Source organism: Loxodonta africana, unplaced genomic scaffold, assembly GCF_030014295.1.
Source record: "Loxodonta africana isolate mLoxAfr1 unplaced genomic scaffold, mLoxAfr1.hap2 scaffold_122, whole genome shotgun sequence".
Lineage (NCBI taxonomy): Eukaryota > Metazoa > Chordata > Mammalia > Proboscidea > Elephantidae > Loxodonta > Loxodonta africana.
Window position 1 is genome coordinate 23,747 of NW_026974884.1, and position 16,406 is coordinate 40,152.

The 16,406-nt window shown below is 43.9% G+C and overlaps 1 long non-coding RNA gene across 4 annotated transcripts in view; it reads left to right on the forward strand.

The window, feature by feature from the left end:
• The first annotated feature begins 8,984 nt into the window (after positions 1–8,984).
• Positions 8,985–16,406, forward strand: part of LOC135229182 (uncharacterized) — a 508,721-nt gene continuing 501,299 nt past the window's right edge. The window contains exon 1 of one of the 4 annotated variants that reach the window (XR_010319954.1): positions 8,985–9,187. This is a non-coding gene — a long non-coding RNA (uncharacterized LOC135229182). Of the gene's footprint in view, positions 9,188–9,643; positions 10,554–16,406 lie in introns of those variants that run through there. The other 3 variants (XR_010319958.1, XR_010319952.1, XR_010319955.1) reach the window with 3 other exon arrangements.

The following is a 16,406-nucleotide window of genomic DNA, read 5'->3' on the forward strand; positions in this document are numbered from 1 at the left end:
TTGCATTTGGTTCTTTTTCTGGTCTTTAGGAGCCAATGATGTAACCACCAGGAAGGTAAGTAGCTATAAAAATGAATGTTTCTGCACAAATGAGTTCAAATGCATGACTGCAGGACATCAGGAATGTTCTGGATGAAATATGATGAATATATTGTTGCTTCTAAGATTTTGTGGAAACTCTGGTGACATAGTGGTTAAGTGCTATGGCTGCTAACCAAAGGGTCGGCAGTTAGAATCTGCCAGGCGCTTCTTGGAAACTCTATGGGGCAGTTCTACTCTGTCCTATAGGGTCGCCATGAGTAGGAATCACCTCGACGGCACTGGGTTTGGTTTGGTTTTTTGGTTCTAAGATTTTGCAGGTAAGGATAAATTTTCTTAATCTTTTTATTCCCATAAATGATTGTCTAATCAAATATACATTATTCTATTTTAAACACCATTGTAGAAGCAACCTTCTGTATGTTCCTGCTATGAACATATTTTACATTTTGTTTGATTATTACTGTTCTAGTCCTACCCTTCTGAGAACCAATCCTTTTGAAATCCTCACCTGCTCTTCATATTAGGTTTCTAACTTACTCTTCTTACATTAATAACAAAATATTAATATCTATATTTATAAATTTATCACTTCAACATGACAGTTAAATTATCTAGCCTGATGTATGGATTCAATAGATAATAAGTAACATATTTATATTTTCTTACTATTTTAAATAACTTTCGCATGCCATGTGAGGCAGGCAGTGCAGGAATTATCTATATTTTAATTTCAGGAAGGTAAATTGCTTACTTAGATGCATACCCCCAATAGCATATAAACACTGAAATTCAACCTAGTGTTTGTGAATTCACAATGAAACTGAAAGGGAAACAAAAAGAGGTAGCATAGAAAGAAAGAAGACGGGAAGGAAGGAAACGTATCTGAGCAAACTGTCTAGAAGCTTGGAGTGAGTAAAGAAGGCAGGTAGAAGAAATAGCAATATTTGTTAGTAGTGGCTTTGTTTCATCCATTGTCAGAAGTAAGTTTCATACGTATGTATGTATATATATATATATATATATATGTATATTCTTTCCAGATGAGGGTCATCATCCCATTTTGTGGGTGAGTAAATCAAGGCTACAGAAAGTAAAGAAGCATACTTAAAGTCATCAGCCAATTAAGGGCAGAGTGGGATTACAAATACAAATCTGCGTAATTAAAAAGCCAACATTGTATCAATGATATTTCCCTTAACGTTATAATGGCTCCCACTTTATACTTACAATGTAAGCATTGCTGGACAGTATAAAATACCTATTTGATTCCTGAGTTTCCTATACAAAAAAGTAATGATGAAAGTGGTGAGAAATTTAAAGTATTGAACACTACAAACACTCTGGGCTGTACCATACATAATACGACATGAACAATTGACTTCGTTCTCCAAAAGTAAAAGATAAGAAATATTAGACAGTAAAGATAATTTAAATCTATTAGCCAGCAAAACATGTGAAAATAGTAGCCCAACCACTCCTGACTGTCTACCGTGTTAGTATCATAATCACTACTCAGAGACTGATGCTGAGTTTGTGCCATTGAGAATGGGTGAAAACAGGAGCACCAACTGGTCTCAAAGGCATTTAAACCCCTACTGAGAACTGGAGCTAATCATTTGATCTTACTTATTTGGAATTTATTATAATTTTTGATCAATTTACATTTAAAATTTTAAACATTACATAATTCTCTTTGACATATTTCATGCACTAAATACATAGCTGGAATATAAGCTTATCAATTTATCTGACTTATTACAAGAAAGGAATCCTGGTGATGTAGCGGATTCCAACCTGGCTGCTAACCAAAAGGCCTACAGTTCAAATCCACCAGCCACTCCTTGGAAGCCCTTATGGGGCAGCTCTCCTCTGTCCTACAGAGTCGGTATGAGTTGGAATCAACTTGATGACAACAGGTTTGGTTTAGTTTTTTTTAACACAAGAAAAATCTAAATGTTAACATCATTTTTGGTGAATTTATATTTTGAAATTAAAAAGAAATGTATATATCTAAAAAAAGCATAGATAGATTGTAACCTGTTTTACAAATGTTGAAATTAAGTTTTATAGTCAGTAAGTATTGCCGATATACAGCTAGTCAATGAAGGAAGTAAAACCCAGGTAATTGAAACTTGATTCTAAATCCCATTCTGTCTCCACAAAAATGTAATTACTTTTTAATCATGCCTGAACTCTGAGTGGACAAGAATATAATAAAAGAAAACAACAACAGCAAATAAAATGAAACACTGTTTTAAGTGTTAAGGTAGAGAAATAAGAAAGACATTTAAAAGTAAATAACAAGGCTTCAACAACAGGTAAAGAGCGCAATAAGGCAGTAAACATGTTGAGTCGACAATAGTGACCATAGTGCTATAAAAAATATATATATATATATAGGATGTTAAAAAAAAAAAAAGACTTCACAGGGACACACAGTGATCAGTATCACATAAAATGGTGGTGGGACTAGAACTTGGGTTTACAGCACTGTGAAGATTTTCACAGCTATTTAGGAAGTGGTAAAGGGAAAAGTAATGCATTCAGAATGGGAAGAGTTGTGAGCAAAGCTATGTTTATGTAATGATTTAAGCATTTTTTCTACAGCATGGGACTTGTAAAATGATTTATTGCATTAAAATAATACTTGAATGACATGGACAACTAGTTTAATTCCAATAAATCAGAAATTGCAACACCTGCTAAAGAGAAAAGCTGCTGGATGCACATTTTGAAGCATCTAGCTATTTTATTTCGGTGTCAAGATGCTCCTCTCTTTTACATAACGCTGGTAACCTCTGCTGCACTTATTTTTTATTCTTTGTTTTCTGTTTGTATCTGTCATGACAATAGATATCTATTGACTTATTCTGCCGTTTAATGTGTTTTTATTTGTTTTTGTCTTTTTTAACCATCCGAATTATTACATTAAACATTTACCTACAAGTACACCTATAGTTATGGAACATATTTGTTGTTGAAACTTTCATGTCAAAATATTTTTTGATTCAGTATTCTCTAGCCACAATAGTCCCTCCAACTCTTTAAACCATTGGAACATCACTTTATAATTTGAAATGTAATGATATACACATTATTACACACCTGATTGTTGTCTTAAGCCACATTAAAAAAAAAACATAGTGGTGAAAAATTTATATAGAGACGATGATTTGATGAAATAGTGGTTTGCCTAATAATAAAACTTAACATTTTTATAAGATTTTTCACTGTAATTTTCAAGGAGAGATTTGGAGCCAATTCTTGAACAATGCTCTTGGCAGGCTGAAGAATTTTTACCTTAGTAGAAGGTGAAGAGCAGTGGCAAATATTGAGACAAAGCTGTCTTTCTTCCTGTGCTGAGATGAAGGTCCGTGTTGCTGTGCGGAACTGCATCAGGTAGAGAATTTCTAAAGGGAGCCAAGACCCGCTATGCAATTTCTTCATCCTTAGAGTTAAATAACCATAAGAATATTTCCTATACTTCAATTTATTCTTGAACATTGAGTGAATGGTCAAAAAAATGAATGATATTGGGTAATATTTGTGAGAAAACTACGTGTAGAATGTTCATTATATGTACACAAAACTCTGGGTATATGGAGCAAGAAAAATATCTACAAAAAATACGAATTAATTAAGAGAATTAGATTCCGGCAACCAGCACAGAACCAATATGCACTTATGTCTTTAGTGATGTTCAATATCCAATGCCTTTATTTTTAACTGACTTGCTTACAGAGCTGTGTTTTGTTGTAGAGATCAGTGTTATGAAGGCAAGTGGGACTTGCTGAGGCACTGCAAATGCAGTCAGTGTGATTGTGTGTATCCAACTGGGGATCCGTCACCAACACTGCTGGGAAACTGCTGGTAAGGAAGCACTTTTATTCTACCTGTTTCTGACTAAAAGAGCCAGTCCCCAAAATATACTAAAAGGTGGATGTCATGGATTGTATTATGTCCCCCCCCAAATGTGTGTACCAAGTTGGTTAGGCCATGATTCCCAGTGTTCTGTAGCTGTCCTCCATTTTGTGATTGTAATTTTATGTTAAAGAGGATTAGGGTGGGATGTAACAAAAACATTACTAACAATGTGCAAGCACCCAAAGAGAAATTAGGTAACTCCTAAAAATCAAACACTTATGCTCATCCAAAGTCTTCACCAGGAGAGTAAACTGATTACCTACAGACTGGGAAACAGTTTTTAGCTATAACATTTCTGATCAGCATCTGAACTCTAAAATCTACATGATATTGCAAAAACTCAATAACAAAAAGACAAATAATCCATTTAAAAATGGGCAAAGGATAGGAACAGGCACTTCAACGAAGAAGACATTCAGGCAGGTAACAGATACATGAGGAAATGCTCACAATCATTAGCCATTAGAGAAATGTAAATCAAAACTACAATGAGATACCATCTCACTCCAACAAGGCTGCCATTAATCCTAAATCACAAAATAATAAATGTTGGAGAGGTTGTAGAGAGACTGGAACACTTATTCACTGCTGGTGGGAATTTAAAATGGTGCAGCCACTTTGAAAATCAATCTGGCACTTCCTTAAAAAAGTAGAAATAGAACTACCATAGCATATGGCAATCCCACTCCTTGGAATATATCTTAGAGAAATAAGAGCCTTTATATGAACAGATATATGCAAAACCATGTTCATTGCAGCACTGTTTACAATAGCAGAAAGATGGAAGTAACCAAAGTGCCCATCAACAGATGAATGGATAAATAAATTGTGGTGCATTCACACGATGGAATACTTCACACAGATCAAGAACAATGATGAATCCGTGAAATATTTCATAGCTTGGAGGAATCTGGAGGGCATTATGCTGAGTGAAATTAGTCAGTTGCAAAAGGACAAATACTGTATGAGACCACTATTATAAGAACTCAAGAAATAGTTTAAACAGAGAAGAAAATATTCTTTGATGGTTATGAGGGTGGGGAGAAAGGGAGGGAGAAGGATATTTGCAAATTTAGGTAGTAGACAAGAACTATTTTAGGTGAAGGGAAAGACAACATACAATAAAGGAGAGGTCAGCATAACTGGACTAAACCAAAAGCAGTTTCCTGAATAAACCAAATGCTCCAAAGGCCAGAGTAGCAGGGGCAGCAGTTGGGGGACCATGTTTTCAGAGGACATCTAGGTCAATTGGCATAATAAAATCTATTAAGAAAACATTCTGCATCCCACTTTGGTGAGTGGCATCTGCAGTCTTAAAAACACTATCAAGCGGCCATCTAAGATGCATCAATTGGTCTCAACCCACCTGGAGCAAAGGAGAATGAAGAACACCAAAGATACAAGGTAATTATGAGTCCAAAAGACAGAAATGGCCACGTAAATCCGAGACTACATCAGCCTGAGACCGGAAGAACTAGATGGTGCCCATCTACAACCGAAGACTGCCCCGACAGGGAACGAAACAGAGCATCCCTGACGGAGCACGAGAACAGTGAGATGCAGACCTCAAAGTCCCATAAAAAAATCAGACTTAATGATCTGACTGAGACTAGAGGAACCCTGGAGGTCACGGTCCCCAGACCTTCTGTTGGCCCACGGCTGGAACCATTCCCAAAGCCAACTCTTCAGACAGAGATTGGACTGGATTATAGGATAGAATATGATAGTGGTGAAGAGTGACCTTCTGGTCTCAAGTGGACACATGAGACTATGTGGGCAGCTCCCGTTTGGAGGGGAGGTGAGAAGGCAGAGGGGGACAGAAAGTGGCTGAATGGATACGGGGAATACAGGGCTGAGAGAAGGAGTGTGCTGTCTCATTAGTGGGAGAGGAACTAGGAGCACATAGCAAGCTGTATACTAATTTTTGTATGAGAGATTGACTTGATTTGTAAAGTTTCACTTAAAGCACACACACACAAAAGATGCAAAGAATACACAGAGTCACAGTACCAAAAGAAATGGTCGACTCTCAGTCGCTTCATGAGGTGGCATATGATGAAGAACTGGTAGTAGTGAAGCAAGAAGTCCAAGCTACACTGAAGGCACTGGCGAAAAACAAGGCTCCAGGAGCTGAGAGAATACCCACTGAGTTGTTTCAACAAACAGATGCAGCCCTGTACATGCCCACTCCACTATGCAAAGAAATGTGGAAGCTAGCTACCTGGCCAACAGACTGCAAGAGATGCATGTTTGTGTCCATTCCAAAGAAAAGCGATCCAACAGATTGTGGAAGTTATCAAATGTAAATCATAGTATTAGTAAATATGGTAAACAAACAGACAAACTATCTACTCCACAGTGAATATGACATTCTATCCCCAGGAGATCTAGTGAGTTTATGATGTTGTTGTCAGGTGCTGTTGGGTCAGTTCCAACTCATAGAGACCCTGTGTACAACAGAATGGAACAGTGCCCAGCCCTGGGCCTTTCTCATTGCTGTGTCTGAGCCCACTGTTGCAGCCACCGTCTCAATCTGTCTCATTGAGGATCTTTGTCTTTTTCACTGACCCTCTACTTTACCAAGCATGATGTCTTTTTCCAGGGACTGATTCCTCCTGATAATATGTCCAGAGTACGTGAGACCAAGTCTTGCCACCCACCTTTCTAAGGAGCATTCTGGCTGTACTTCTTCCAAGACAGGTGTGTTCATTCTTCTAGCACTCCATGGTATATTCATTATTCTCCACCAACAACATAATTCAAGTTTCAGTTCTTTTGTCTCCCTTATTCATTGTCCAGCTTTAGCTGCACATGAGGCGACTGAAAATATCATGGCTTGGTTCAGGCACACCTTAGTCCTCAAAGTGACATCTTCGATTTTTAACACTTTGAGGTCTTTTGTAGCAGATTTGCCCAATAAAACATGTCATTTGATTTCTCGAAGTCTGCTTCCATGGGTGTTGATTGTGGATCCAAGTAAAATGAAATCCTTGGCGACTTCAGTATTTTCTCTGTTTATTGTTCCAGTTGTGAGGATTTTTGTTTTCTTTATGTTGAAGTGTAATCCATACTGAAGGCTGAAGTCTTTGATCCTCATCAGTAAGTGCTTCAAGTCCTCTTCACTTTCAGTAAGCAAGGTTGTGTCATCTGCATGTCTAGGCTGTTAATGAGTCTTCTTCCAATCCTCGTGCCCCTTCTTCTTCATATGATCCAGCTTCTTGGACTGTATGGATTACATGTTTTTTTAAAGACACTGAGTTTTTGGTAATTTACTATGGCAGCCCTAGAAAATGAATACAGAGCCCTTCACCAAGGACAAGTCAAGTTAGCACCAAAAATGCTCCTGTAAGGGTAGCCACGTAACATGAGACATGGCAGTTTTTAAAAAGTATGAAGTAAAACTTTCAGCTTTGACAAAGAAAGGGCTCCTCTAAGTCCAAGTTCTAAGTCCATTGCTGTTGGGTCAATTCTATCTCATAGCGACCCTAAACGACAGAGTAGAATTGACCCATAGGATTTCCAAGGAGTGGCTGGTAGATTCGAACTGCTTGAATAAGTATTGTGAAAAAATACAACCCTGACACACAACTTTTCTGAGCTTAGTATTAAAACAAAACAAAAAAAAAGTCGCTATTGAGTGGATTCTCACTCATAGGGACCCTATAGGACAGAGTAGAGCTTCCCCACAGGATTTCCAAGGAGCGACTGGTAGATTCAAACTGCAGACCTTTTGGTAGCAGCCAAATGCATAACCACTGCACCACCAGTGGCTTTCAAATCAGCTATAGGCTGATGATCTTCAAATTCTTAGAACCCAGAAAACTACTCTACCTCAGAGTGGTATCCACAGCTGGGAACTGTTCTCCACACTTGGATGACCTCAGACATCCAAATCTAACATGTACAGAAAAAAATCTTTTGGTCATTTTCTCAAGCTTGTTCCTCCATGGTTTTCCACATGGTAGAGAATGGCTCTGGTGACCATGCGCTCATGGTAGCCTGAATTCTAGAAGTCACCTTTGATTCTCCATTCCCCTCATCCCATACGTCTGATCGACCACCAATTCTTGGCAGCTCAAGCTCCAAAGTACACCTCAAGCCTGCCCACTGTTCCCATCTGCACTTCCACCATCACTCCTCACCCTGACCACTGCAGAAGCATCCTGACCGGTCCTCTGTATTTGCTGTCTTCAAGTTCTCCTGGGCTACAGTTAATTCCTGGGACACATTCTTTCTCAAGACCATTGAACAATAGAAGGAGAAGGGCATTTAGTTGTATGCTACCTCCTCCGCTTGAGCTGCATGCCCCTCAGAAATCACTTTTCAGTGTGCAGTCTATAATGTCTCTATCCCAATTTCCTGTCTTTGGCTGCACTGCTTTGATAGCGTGCATGCATGTGTGCTTCAGGGGTCATGTAGGCAGATGCTTGGAGGAATTTTTCTTAGTACAATCATGGTTGTGTGCCATCAAGAGATTCTGACTCATATCAACCCTGTATGACAACTTAGAACTGCCTCACAAGGTTTCCTAGGTTGCAGTCTTTATGGTGCAGCCCTGGTGGCCCCGTGGTTAAGAGCTCGGCTGCTAACCAAAGGGTGGACAGTTCGAATCCGCCAGTTGGTTCTTTGCAGAAAGACATGGCAGTCTGCTTCTGTAAAGACTTATAGTCTTAGAAACCCTATGGGGCAGTTCTACTCTGCCCTATAGGGTCACTATGAGTCGAAATTGATTCAATAGCAACTGGTTCGGATTTTGTTTGGTTAGAATCTTTATGGGAGCCCATCTCCAGATCTTTTCAACCCCTGAGCTGGTGGGTTCCAACGGCCCACCTTTCAGTTAGCCAAGCACTTAACCGTTGCACCTCCAATACTTAACTCTGCACGCGAGAGGGCCCTCTCCTGACGTCTCCCGTCTCCTCACCCCGCACACTTTGGCGTTGTCCTTGCTTCTAGACCCCACCCTCCCCTCTGGAGGCCCAACCCCCCCACGCCCGCCCCACACCCGGGCCGCTGGGCGGGGCCGGCAGCCATGTTCCTAGCCGTCCAGCCAGTTACTCCCGGAAGTGCTGGGACGGGTGGTGAGGGGCCCGGGCCGGATGGCGCGCCTTAGAGAGGATGGTGTTTGTGCTGCTTTCTGTGCCGTGGTTTCTGAAAGATAGGAAACTCCGGCAGCTGGGTGGAGGGACCCGCTCCCAGACTGAACAAGCCCGGCCCCTCGAAGGTGTGGAGGGAAGGCGCCAGGAGGGCGGTTCCCAGTCCCAGCAGTCTGTGGGCTCCAGAGGTTGGGGAGTCCGGACGTTGGGTTAGCAGCTGGCATCGCCCCCTCCGGCGTACCCCGTCCCGAGTGATCCCCAGGGGCGGACGCGGTGAGGGGCCGGGCGGACGCAGCCACTCTAGGGGCTGCGAGAGGGAGCCTCTGGCCCGGGAGACGCAGCTGGTCTGCGAAATTTCATCCCCATGGATTTGCGGGGGGGGGGGGTCCAGCCGCGGGGATCCAGCTGCGGAGTGCCCTCGGGCCTGGGGGCTTGAAGGGCTTGGGGAGAAAGGCCGTGTCCAGGGCTGCGCCCAGGTCCCTCCTCTGCCCGGGGCGGGTTTGCGGGCCAAGCTGGGGGATGGGCGCCTGCCCCCCCGCCCCCCACCTGCTCCCTGTGCCGGGGGGGGGGAAACGAAGGCCCAGAGTTCGCCCGGGGGGGTGAGACTCCAGACTGAGGACGGGGCACTCGCCCCCGTTCGTCGTCCCACCCCCACCAGACTCCGTAGGGTGCCAGGGGCGGGGAGAGAGCGATCCCCCGCCCAAGGCCCCGCTGCCCCTTACTGTTTTGGGCGCTGTGCCTGGGAGGCTGAGGCACCCCGCGCCCGCGCCCGCGCCCGGCTGGTCTACTCTCGGGGCTGGGGCGTCGGCGCGGCCCCAGCCCCACCTGGAAAGGAAGGGGTCCTGGGAATCTGTGGAGCAGCGCGGGGATCCTACTCCTTGTGGAAGCAGCAGCGATTCAGTGTGTGTTAACAGTGTGGGTGCCGGGTCCCGCTCCCCCTCTGGGTGGCGGGGGTGGGGGTAGCAGGAAGGGGTCCTGAGCGCCCATGTTGTTTGTTAACTTAAACGTTTGTGCGGCGCTGTGTAGCGGTAGCTGTGGACGCGGTCTCTGGTGCTGAGGGGATTTGAGGGTTCCTCAAACTGGTGGGATTTGGAGCCTCTACCCTGGTGGCAGTGGGTTCAGTGGGTTACCCTGGTGGCGTAGTGGTTAAGTGCTAAGGCTGCTAGCCAAAAGGTTGGCAGTTTGAATCCACCAGGCGCTCCTTGGAAGCTCTGTGGGGCAGTTCTACTCTGTCCTATAGGGTCGCTATGAGTCAGAATTGACTCGATGGCAACAGGTGTGGTTTTTTTTTTTAGGTTGGAGATTAGGTGTCTCTCGGGCTGACATTTGAAGGTCTGGAGCTGACGGTTTATGAGGGCTTGTAAGGGTTTTAAGCGCTCCAGCCATGGGCACCAACCCGATCTTCCAGCCCCTGCGGACTGACCGCCCCCCCCCCCGGGGGGGGTTGGCTGCTCTGGGACCCTGAGCCCAGAGGGCGATGAGAAGCTGACAAACGTGAGTGATGCCCTCCCTGCAGGCTCCAGTCGGCGGGGCAGCCCTGCTCACACGGTCTCAATAGGGGCAGTCGGCTTCGTGCCTGGGGGGTGGTTTCCGAATGTTTCCTCGTGGCCCACCCCCCCCCGTGCGGGGCGACAGCTCTCCCCTGGGCGGGGACCTAGTAGAGGCCTGCAGGGCATCAGGGTGTGGAGGGGCAGAGCTTGGGCGGGGAGGGCGCGGCCCTGCAGGTTCCTGTACATGACCACGGCAGGGGGGTGCGGGTCTTGAAGGCTGGGCCTGGTCGAGGACCCACTAGGTCTCACAGACGGAGTGGGTTAGGATAATCATAGCATTAATGGGAGTATTGAGAGAGCGCCCTGGGGCGTTGGGTCCCTCGGGAAGAAAAGCTTCTGCTGTCGCCACTGGAGCGGTACCCAGTTCGTCCCGTCTTAGGTCCAGGAGGTTCCCATGCTCGGAGGGTCTGGTGGGCAGAACAGAACCGGCGGTGCACACGCCCTCTCGCGGCCTTGCGCCCAATCGCTGAGGTTCAGTGTCAGGTGATTCTAAGCCATGGTTTTGGAACTCAATAGTGAAGCAGAGCAAAGAAATGATGCAGTGCCTTGATGGGACCGGTGGAGACAACAAGAAGCAAAGCACAGCTGAAACTTCAAAATTCCACTGAGTGTTAGTAGGATTTGGAGGGAGAAAATAGACGGAGAGTCGAGAGGCCCAGAGATGCAGAAGGGTTAGAGGATTAGGGTTAGGGGTTAGGGTTTGGTGTTAGGGGTTCAGGTTTGGGGGTTAGAGGTTTGGGAGTTAGGTTTAGGGGTATAGGTTTTAGGTGGCTGGGGTCGGGGTTAGGGCTGGGGTTACTAGGCTAGGGCACAAGTGGTTTAGGGTTATGGTTAGGGTTAGAGTGAGGCTGAGGTTGATTCCCAGTCTTGTGTACCGTCTCTTCCTTCACCAGAGTTACCACATATCTGTCGTTTGGTTGGAAACCCTGATGGCATAGTGGTTAAGACCCACCAGTGCTAACCAAAGGTCTGCAGTTCGAATCCACCAGGCGCTCCTTGGAAACTCTATGGGGCAGTTCTAATCTGTCCTATAGGGTCTCTATGAGCTGGAATCGACTCGACGGCGGTGGTTTGTTTTTTTTTGGTTATTATTTAGTTAGCTTTTCTCTACCCACTCTCCGTCTGCCTGGTGAACATCAAGGATTGTTTCTGTGTGTAAATGTTTTCATGAGTTTTTATGATAGTGGTCTCTTAGTGTATATGTCGTTTTGTGATTGACTTAGTCAGCATGATGCGCTCCAGATTCATCCATGGTGTGAGATGTTTCAGAGATTCATCATTGGTCTTCGTTGTCGTGTAGTGTTCCACTGTGTGTATGTACCGTAGTTTGTTTATCCATTCCTCCGTGGATGAGCACTTAGGTTGTTTCCATCTTTTTGCTACTGTGAATAATGTCGCAGTGAACACGGGTGTGCATATGTCTATTCCTGTGACTGCTCATGGAAACCCTGGTGGCTAGTGGTTAAGTGCTACGGCTGCTAACAAAAAGGGTTAGGGTTTGAGGTTCGGGATGTTAGGGTTAGGGTTGTTAGAGTTCTGGTTGTTAGGGTTTGGGGTTAGGGGTTGGGGTTAGGGTTTTGGGGTTAGGGATGTTAGGGTTAGGGTTGTTAGGGTTTGGGTTAGGGTTTTTCGGTTGGGGTTAGGTGTTAGGGTTAGGTTTAGGGTTTGAGGTTAGAGTTTGGATTTACAGGTTAGGTGTTAGGGGTTGCAGTTTGGGGTTTACAGTTTTGGGGGTTTAGGGTTTTGGGGTTTAGTCGGTAGGGTTTGGGTTAGGTTTTAGGGGTCAGGATTTAGGTTTAGGGTTGGGGTTGGTGTTGGGTTTGTTTGGGATATGTGGTTTGGGGTAAGAGAGTGGGTGTTAGAGGTTTGGGGGTTAGAGATTGAGGGAGTTAGAGGGTGAGGGGTTAGAGGGTGAGGGGGTTAGAGGTTGAGAAGATTATAGAGTGAGGGAGTGAGAAGGTGAGGGTGTGAGGGGGTAAAGGTTAGGGTTTAGGGTTAGAGGGTTTAGGCTTAGGGTTCAGAGGCTTAGGGTTAGGGGGTTAGGGTTTCAGGGTTCAGAGGTTGGGGTTGGTGTTGTGGTTAGGGTTAGAGAGTTAGGGTTAGAGGGTTAGGGTTGGAGGTTTAGGGTTAGAAGATTAGGGGTATGGTTTAGAGGTTTAGGGTTAGGGGTTAGGGCTAGGGTTTAGGGGTTCAGGTTTAGGGGTGTGGGATGGGTCTGGGGTAAGGTTTTAGGGTTTAGGGTTAGAGGGTTATGTTTAGGGCTTAAGGCTTAGAGTTTAGGGTTTCAGGACTTAGGGTTTAGGGCTTAGGGCTTAGAGCCTAGGGTTTAGGACTTAAGGTTTAGGGTTTAAGGCTTAGAGTGAGGGTTAGGGCTGGGGGCTGGGGTTAGGGTTTAGGGTTTAGTGTTAGGGTATTAGGGTTAGAGGGTTAGATGGTTTAGCGTTTAAGTTTAGGGTTTAGGGGTTAGGGTTAAGGGTGTTAGTGTTTAGGGTTTTGGCATTTAGGGTGTTAGGGTTGAATGTGTTAGGGGTAAGGGTGTTAGGGTTTTAAGTGTTAGGGTTTACAGTTTAGGGTTAAGTGATAGGGTTAGGCTTAGACTCATTCTTAGGTTTAGGGCTAGGGATTTGAGGTTTAGGGTTTGGCGTTGGGTTTGGGGGTTGGGGTTAGGTTTAGGGCTAGGATTAGAGGGCTAGGGTTAGAGGGTTAGAGTTAGAGGGTTAGGGTTTCAGGTTAGCGTTAGAGGGTTAGGGTTCGAGTGTTAGGGTTAGGGTTAGGGTCGTTAAGGTTAGGGTGGTTAGGGGTTAGGTGTTAGGGTTTAGGGTTTAGGGTATAGGGGTTAGAGTTTGGGTTAGGGTTAGAGTTTAGGGCCTTGGGGGTTAGGACCTAAGGGCTTAGGGCCTTAGGGGCTTTGGGACTTAGGGCTTAGGGGCTAGAGTTAGAGGGCTAAGGCCAGAGGGCCAGGGTTATGGTTTGATTCCTGGTTGGCAATTTTTTTCCTTCAATATTTTGTATAAGTCATCCCATTGCCTTCTTGCCTCCATGATTTCTGCTGAGTAGTCCAAGTTTATCATTATTTACTCTCCTTTGTTGGTGACTTCCTTTATCCCTAGCCTCTCTTAAAATTCTCTTTATGTTTGATTTTGGCAAGTTTGATTATTATATGTCTCGGTCACTTTCTTTTGAGATCACCTTATGTGGAATTTGATGAGCATCTTTCATGATATCAGGGAAGTTTTCTGCCAACAAATCTTCAACAGTTCCCTGTGTATTTTCTGTTAGCCCTCCCTGTTCTGGTACTGCAATCACTCATAGTTATTTCTCTTGATAAAGTCCCACATGATTCTTTGGATTTCTTCATTTAAAATTCTTTTATCTGGTTTCTTTTCAAATATATTGGTCCCAAGAGTTTTATCTTCTATCTCAGTAATTCTGCCTTCCAGTTCTTCAGTTGTGCTCTTCTTACTTTCTATCGAGTTTTCTAACTCTGTAATTTTATTGTTAATCTTCTGAATTTCTGATTGCAGTCTCTCTATGGTTTCTTGCAGCTTATTAAATTTTTAATTATGTGCTTGAGTAACCTTTTTAATTTCTTCAGCTGCTTTATCTTTGCGTTCCTTGGCTTGTTCTGTATTTTGCCTCATTTCCTTCCTGATATCTTTGAGAGTTCTGTATATTAATCTTTTGTATTCTGTATCTGGTAATTCCAGGATTGCACCTTCATCGAGAAGATTCCTTGAGTCTTAGTTCTGAGAGCTTGTTGAAGCAATCATGGGTCAGCTTCTTTTTTTTTTTATTTTAATAATTTTTATTGTGTTTTAAGTGAAAGTTTACAAATCAAGGCAGTCTCTCACATAAAAACTTATACACAACTTGTTACATATTCCCAATTACTTTCCCCCCAATGGGACAGCCCACTCCCTCCTTCCACTCTTTCTTTCCGTGACCATTTTGCCAGTTTCTAAGCCCCTCTACCCACCCATCTCCCTTCCAGGCAGGAGATGCCAACATAGTCTCAAGTGTCCACCCAAACCAAGTAGCTCACGCCTCACCAGCATCCCTCTCCAACCCGTTGTCTAGTCCAACCCATGTCTGATGAACTGGCTTTGGGGATGGTTCCCGTAGTGGGTAAACGGAAGGTGTGGGGGCCATGATCACTGGGGTCCTTCCAGTTTCAGTCAGACCATTAAGTCTGGTCTTTTTATGAGAATTTGGGGTCTGCATCCCACTGTTCTGCTCCCTCAAGGGATCTCTGTTATGTTCCCCGTCAGGGCAGTCATTGGTTGTGGCCCGGCACAGTCTAGTTCTTCTGATCTCAGGATGATGTAGTCTCTAGTTCATGTAGTCCTTTCTGTCTCTTGGGCTCGTTATTATCTTATGTTCTTGGTGTTCTCCATTCTCCCTTGATCCAGGTGGGCTGAGAATCATTGATGCATCTGAGATGGCTGCTTGCTAGCATTTAAGATTCCAGATGCCACTCTTCAAAGTGGGATGCAGAATGTTTTCTTAATAGATTTTATTATGCCAGTTGACTTAGATGTCCCCTAAAACCATGGTCCCCAAACCTCTGCCCCTGCTTTGCTGACCTTCGAAGCATTCAGTTTATTCAGGAAACTTCTTTGCTTTGGTTTAGTCCAGTTGTGCTGACCTCCACTGTGTTGAGTGTTGTTCTTCCATTCACCGAAAGTAGTTCTTGTCTATCTCTTTAGTAAATACCCCTCTCCTACCCTCCCTGCCTCCCCCCCTCATAACAACAAAGGAATATGTTCTTCTCAGTTTAAACTATTTCTCAAGATCTTATAATAGTGGTCTTATACAATATTTGACCTTTTGCTACTAATTTCACTCAGCATAATGCCTTCCAGGTTTCTCCATGTTATGAAGTGTTTCACAGATTCGTCACTGTTCTTTGTTGATGTGCAGTATTCCATTGTGTGAATATAGCATAATTTATTTATCCATTCATCCATTGATGGGCACCTTGGTTGGTTCCATCTTTTTGCTATTGTAAACAGTGCTGCAATAAACGTGGAAGTGCATGTATCTATTTGTGTAAAAGCTCTTATTTCTGTAGGATATATTCCGAGGAGTGGGATTGCTGGGTTGTATGGTAGTTCTATTTCTAGCTTTTTAAGGAAGCACCAAATTGATTTCCAAAGTGGTTGTATACCATTTTACATTCCCACCAGCAGAATATAAGTGTTCCGGTCTCTCCACAGCCTCTCCAACATTTATTTTTTTGTGTGTTTTGGATTAATGCCAGCCTTGTTGGAGTGAGATGGAATCTCATTGTAGTTTTGATTTGCATTTCTCTAATGGCTAATGATCGAGAGCATTTCCTTATGTATCTGTTAGCTGCCTGAATGTCTTCTTTAGTGAAGTGTCTGTTCATATCCTTTGCCCATTTTTTAATTGGGGTGTTTGTCTTTTTGTGGTTGAGTTTTAGCAGAGTCATGTAGGTTTTAGAGATCAGGCACCGGGCAGAGATGTCTTAGCTGAAAACTTTTTCCCAGTCTGTGGGTGGTCTTTTTACTCTTTTGGTGAAGTCTTTAGATGAGCATAGGTGTTTGATTTTTAGGAGCTCCCAGTTATCTGGTTTCTCTTCGTCATTTCTAGTAATGTTTTGTATTCTGTTTATGCCATGTATTAGGTCTCCTAATGTTGTCCCTATTTTTTCTTCCATGATCTTTATCGTTTTAGATTTTATGTTTAGGTCTTTGATCCATTTGGAGTTAGTTTTTTGCATGGTGTGTGGTAGGGGTCCTGTTTCATTTTTTGGAGGTGGCTATACAGTTACGCC